Source organism: Vipera ursinii (assembly GCF_947247035.1).
Source record: "Vipera ursinii genome assembly, chromosome: 1".
NCBI classification, from domain to species: Eukaryota; Metazoa; Chordata; class Lepidosauria; order Squamata; family Viperidae; genus Vipera; species Vipera ursinii.
In genome coordinates, this window is record NC_139512.1 from 327,139,440 (window position 1) to 327,146,208 (window position 6,769).

The following is a 6,769-nucleotide window of genomic DNA, read 5'->3' on the forward strand; positions in this document are numbered from 1 at the left end:
ACTTGAGCAATATTTAAGATGTTATGTAAATTTTCAGCAGAAAAATTGGACAGACCTACTGCCTTTCGCAGAAGTGGCATATAATAATGCAGTCCACTCCAGCACAGGTTACACTCCTTTTCAAGTAGCTACAGGCCAAAGCTTCAACCCCATACCTGAACTGGTAATTCCAGAACTAAAGGAATGGATTGCTCAATTACAATACACCTGGCCTATTGTCAGAAAAGCGTTAACAGATGCTAGACTAGCATACAAAACACAGGCAGACAGGAAAAGAGCCGATCCCACACCGTTCAAAGTGGGAGAGATGGTATATCTGTCCACAAAATACCTTAAATCAGTCCAACCCTGCAAAAAACTAGGACCAAAATATATTGGACCTTTTCCAATTAAAAGAATCATAAACCCAGTAACAGTTGAATTAGGACTACCTAAAAACTTAGACAAATACACCCAATCTTTCACTGCAGCCTAATAAAGAGAGAACAACAATCTCCCCTACGAACAAAAATCCCACCACCACCACCTCCCATCATGGTGGAAGGGGAACAACATTTTGAGGTGAAAGAAATTTTGGATTCCAGGAAACATCATGGAACAATCCAATATTTAGTTGCTTGGAAACACCTCCCCTCCTCAGAAAACGAATGGGTCAGCAAACGCCATGTTAAAGCACCAAAGCTGCTTAAGAGATTTCATAAAGAATATCCGAACAAACTGAGTTAACATTTATATATGTTTTTTTCCCTTTCCCTACAGATGGACATATCTTTCTTTTAAGGAGAGTGGGATGTCAGAATCCATTTATATCACATTCATAAATGTATGTTTAAAACATTATCCCCCCCATATGGATTCTGCCATCTCCCGAGGAAGGAGGAGCATATGTGGATTCAGCCTGCCTTAGGTTATTTCAAAGACCAAGGAAACCTTTCGAACTGGGGGGATCAAAAGGGAGGGTTAGAGAAGAAGGTATCTGGCTTGTGTTTTCTTTTAATTCGGGAGAGGAAGAAGGCAATAACCATAAAGATTCGAAGTTCCTTTTTTCCCCATGAAAGGGTTGACACGAAGTAGAAGGATGGGGGCTGACCAAATGGGGTTGAGGGAAGGGGGGTTGAACCGGGTACCCTTTATAAAATTTCAATTTGTAAAACAATACTAAGTCCTGTCTTGTATTCCCACAACCAAGCATGTCCTAGTAAAGATTCCTTTTGGACTAGAACTGACTCCAAGAGTTTTTGTCTTCCTAAGACGTGGTTTGGGGTGGGTCCTGACACATTCATCGGAACCATGAAATCATGCCAGAATCTCCTTTCTTTCAAAGGGGGGTCCTGAACCCCCGCCGCTGTCTCCAGTAAGAGAGATAAGCTGGCAAACATTCAGGGAAGAATCCTCAAAATGGAAAGGGAAGGCCTGATTGCTGGTGAAACTTCTGAAGAGGAAATAATAAATAGTTTTCTGTGGGAAAATGAATTTGGGCTGATCTGTAAACTGCAGCAGATAACTGAGCTCATCTGGTCATCAAGCTGGAACCACTCCAGTAGAGAATACAGGGGCCAGACTGTGCAAGAGGCCTCAGAAGCAAAATGGGGAGGAGATGTCATATCATCAGCCACTGAGAATCTGGGTGAGTGGAAAATCCTGTCTGCAGATCAGACTGCCTGCCAGACCCAGGAGTCTCCTGCTAAGCCCTCCCGACCCATAGAGACAGAGGACCCCATCCTGGGGCCTCTGCAGCAATGGGAGGCTGGGAAGCCCCCACAAGTGAAAGGCCAACAACCTCTGAGCTTGTCCCAGCTAATAGAAGCCTTGCAACAGCTGGGGGTGGTGTAGAGGCCTGGAGATCAGGAGCTAGTGGGAGGACAACAGCAAGGGTGGCAGCAGCAGGTCCCAAACGTTCAACCCCTGAATGTACAGCAGGACCAGTGGGGCCAGCAGCAGGGGGGGGGCTGGCAGCCATTAAATCAGCAACCAGAGTGGGGCCAGCAGTGACTGGAGAGACAACAACAGCAGTGGGGGCCCCAGCAACCATTTAACCAACAACCAGGGTGGGGCCAGCAGCAATGGGGACCCCAGCAACCATTGATGAACCCACCCTTCAGAGCAACCTTCGATGGGGACCCAGAGAAACTGATTTTCTTCCTCAACCATGTACGCTCTCATTTGAATAGCTGGGCCCATCTCTACCCAGACCAAGGGTGCTATGGTTGATGTGATTGTGTCCAGCCTAGAGGGAGAAGCGTCTGAATGGTTGAACAATTTATATAACGAGCAAACCCCTGACTTGGAGGACCCCCTCCTTTTCCTCCTAGGGCTGAGGGAAACATTTGAGAACCCATCAATTGCCTTTAAAGCAGAAGAGCAAATTCACAGGATAAAACAAGCTGGCTGGCCTGCCCTGGAGTACGTGCGGGAGTTTTGAAAGCTGGCCGGTCAGATAGAGAGATGGCCTGAGCAATCTATAATTCATCTTTTTAGAGAAGGGTTAGATGACTACCTTTCACTGGCATGTATCTACCGAGCTGTGCCTGACCAACTGCATGAATGGTACCAGGCAGCGGTGAAATTAGATGTTCAGCTCGCCTGCTATAAGAAGCCTCTCCTACCTGAACCCGAGCCAAGATCAGAACAACCTGAATGGCACTCACCCCCACAAAGATCTCCAACTACTGGGATGGCTGAAAGACCCAAGCCACCTGCAGACCCAGCAATTAAGTGTTTCCAATGTGGAACCCTAACCCTAACCCTTTATTTTCTTTTCACACTTTCCAATGTGGACAGCAGGGACATTGAGCAGAGAAATGCCCACTCCCCTTCCCCCAACAGCAGAAGAGACCAGGACCAGCAGTGAGAAAGAAACCTGCACAGCGGCTAAAGGGAGAAAAATCCAACAAGATGACACAGGAATCTGTTGTTCAGGTCACATCCCCCACATGGGAGGATGCCGGCACTCAGACTGGATGTACTGTGGGAGCCCCTGTGTTGTTCAAAGAGAAAAAAAGATGCATCTCTTCATCTCTGCATTGACTATAAAGGCCTAAATGCTGTAAGTGTGGAAAATAAATACCGTCTCCCCCTCCTGAAAGACTTACTAACCCACCTGGCGAAGGGGACTGTCTTCACCAAGTTAGACCTGAGAGAAGCATATTACCGGGCAAGAATAAAGGAGGGGGATGAGTGGAAAACAGCCTTCAACTGCCCCTTGGGAAGCTACAAATTCAAAGTCATGCCATTTGGACTGCAGGGGCCCTCAGCCGTATTTATGCAGTTGATTAAAGAGATCCTACATGAACATTTATACAAAGGGGTTCTGGTGTATCTTGATGACATTCTGATATACAGTACGAATATGACTGATCACATAAGACTGATCAGAGAAGTGTTAAAGAAACTATTGAATGCCAAACTTTATGTCAAATTGTCGAAATGTGAATTTCACCAAACCTGATTAGATTATCTCGGCTATAGAATTTCTGATGAGGGCATCAAAATGGACCCAGCCAAATAATTGAATGGCAGCCCCCAAAGACTGGCAAACTGCTCCAAAGCTTCCTAGGGTTTGCCAATTTCTACGATCAATTCATTCCCTCTTTTGCCCAGATTGCTGTACCCCTTACAGAACTACTCAAAACAGGCAAGGGAGGGGGAAACCACGACCTGGCCAACCACTAACATGGACTATGAGTTGTCAGAAAGGTTTTGAGAATTTAAAAAGACTATTTGAGGCTGAACCGGTCCTAAAGCACCCCTGCCCCGGGGAGCCCTTTGTAATTCAAGCAGATGCCAGCGACGTGGCAGTCGGAGATGTGTTACTACAAAAGAATAAAAGTGGAGTCCTACAACCTTGTGCTTACACCTCTAAGAAATTCATGGAAGGCGAGAGGAGATGGACAGTCTGGGAGAAGGAGGCCTTCACAATTAGGTGGGGGCTATTAAACTGGCAACACTATTTAGAAGGAAGCAAGGTGCCTTTTGAAGTATGGACAGATCACAAAAATTTAGAGGCACTAAAAACTCCCCGCAAATTGTCCCCAAAGCAAGTGCGATGGGCACAGTATTTAACCATTTTAACTTTACCTTAAAGTACATACCGGGAAGGAAAAACTTCCTAGCTGATGTGCTATCCTGACTGCCACAGTACAAAAGTGAACGTGAAGAGGTCTACAAGGCAATTATCCCCAGTTCACAACCTGCAGCACAAATCACGCCTCGCAGAACCCCTAATCCTGATGACCTGGGACTGAAGAAGATAAAATGAGAGCTCCTTACCAATCAATGGTTCAAAGATAATCAAATCTCTTTAACATATAGGGATGGTTTTGGCATACATGGGGAAAAAATTGTATCTACCTGAAACCCTTCATCTCAATGCTCTCAGACACAGCCATGATGTAAAACAGGCTGGACACTTTGGATATTTAAAAACTCTACACCTCATCCACCAGCAATTTTGGTGGCCAGGGCTAAAACAAGATGTGGAAAACTATGTCAAGAGTTGTACTGTATGTGCCACCATGGAAAGAATTCCAGAGAAAACCCCTGGGCTACTGCAGTTGGTAGCAGACCCTTCCGAACCATGGGAAGAAATAGCTATGGACTTTATTGTAGATCTACCGAACAGTAGAGGAAATACTGTCATCTGGACTGTGATAGATCTGTTTTTGAAGCCGGCTCACTTTATCGCCTGTAAAGGACTCCCATCTGCACAACGATTGACTAAATTGTTCCTGAAACATATCTACCAACTGCATGGAGCCCCTAAGCAAATAATTTCAGATAGAGGAGTACAGTCCACAGTGAAATTTTGGAGGAATTTCCTTAAATTAATTGGATCATCTCAAGGCTTATCATCTGCTTTTCATCCAGCTACCAATGGGGGCTGCAGAAACTGCTAACAAAATGGTGGAGCAATACCTCAGATGCTATATTTCTTACCAACTGACAAACTGGACTGACCTCCTCCCCTTCGCCAAGGTGGCCTACAATAATTCTGTTCATAGCAGCACTAGCTACACGCCTTTCAGAGTAGCCACAGGAAAAGAGTTCAGCCTGATGCCTGACTATCCTCAGTTGCCCTCTGCTTCCGAGACACTTGATCAATGGGTGAGGGGGTGGGAAGAGGTTTGGAGAAACACGAAAATGGTGTTAAAAAAGACTTCTGAGACTTATAAAAATCAAGCTCATAAAAGGAGGGCTCCCCAAAGAACGTTCCAAGTGGGGGAAAAGGTTTATCTGTCAACTAAATATTTACGTCTCAAATTACCCAGCAAGAAATTGGGACTGAAATTCTTGGGGCCTTTCCCCATTGTGAAAATCATCAACCCGGTCACAGTAAAATTGAAACTCCCCAGACATTTGGGAAAAATTCACCCGGTGTTCCATTGCAGCTTACTGAAACCTTTTCGAGCCTCCACTTTAAGACCTCCCCCTAAGAAAGCACCTGGACCCCACATAGTAGCGGGTCTGACCCATTATGAAGTGAAACGTATCCTTGACTCTAGAATCTTTAAGGGAAAATTGCAGTACCTAGTACAATGGAAGGGATACCCATTGTCTGAAGCCATTTGGGTGAAATCTAGCGATGTGAAAGCTGACAGACTTATCAAAAGTTTTATGAGAAAAACCCCAACAAACCAAAAGCCAGCTCATAACTTGTGTTTGTTTACATTACAGGATCTTTTCTTTTGTAAGGGGGGCTGGATGTCAATGCTGCAAACATTGACATGGTTTTGCACTGACAATATAAGAGACAGCCTGTTAAGTAACTGCTTCATTTGGGAGGGAGGAATCACCCGGAAGTTGTGATAAGATTGCAAAAAGCTGCGTACAGAATGGGAAGTGAAACCTCATATGTAAAACTACTGTATTTTCCGGCGTATAGGACGACTTTTTAACCCATGAAAATCTTCTCAAAAGTTGGGGGGTCGTCTTATACGCCGGGTCGTCTTATACACCGGAAAAAAAAACAAATCAGTCGAGCGTCCCCGTTCTTGCAAAGCCGGGCCGCCCCGCGCAACCGAGCTATCTCCAGTGCGGCTCCGGGACACGGCTGGGCGGGAGCGTCGGGCGGCTATCCCCACGTGAAGGCGGTGCTGCCCGTCGGCTCTTGTCCGTCGCAGAGGAGGCGAAGGCCTGACTGGCCCCGCCGGCCCTCCCGCTGCTCCCGCACTTCTGCCGGCCCCCGAGGCGCAGCGTTTCCCGGGTGGCAGGCAGAGCCGGAGGGCAGCCGCCACCCCGCCATGGCCGGCGCCCCTCCTGCTTTCCCCCCCCAGGCCTTGAACTTCTCCCATTCGGCACAGGGCGGGGCAGCTCCGCCCGCAGCATCTTTTTCATGTGCTGCTTCCCTCTCACCATCGGCCGAGGTGCGCTCGGCCCGGGCTCCCAGTCCCTCTTCCCGGCCGGCTTCCCGCCCTGCCCCTCATGGAGCTGGACTGGGCGTGCAGCCTCTCGGTGTGGCTGCTTTTCCTGGGCAGCCTGGCGGTGCGGCTCCTGCACTCGGACCTGTTGCTGAGCCGGTGGCTGCTGCTGTGCGTGGGGCTATTGGCCGTCCTGCAGGCGCTGGGCCGTCCTGCCACTGTCCGAGGGGAGGGCCTCGCGCCCGCCGAACTCACCTGTCACCAGCACCGCTCTCCCCACGGGGATGTGCTTCCGCCGGGCGGTGCTGGCCGAGACGAGCCAGCAGGCAGCCGCCATGAGCGCGGCACTGATATCTACTTTGATATTGAATGGTTTGCCTTGGATTCAAACTGAGATCATTCTGTCATTTTGG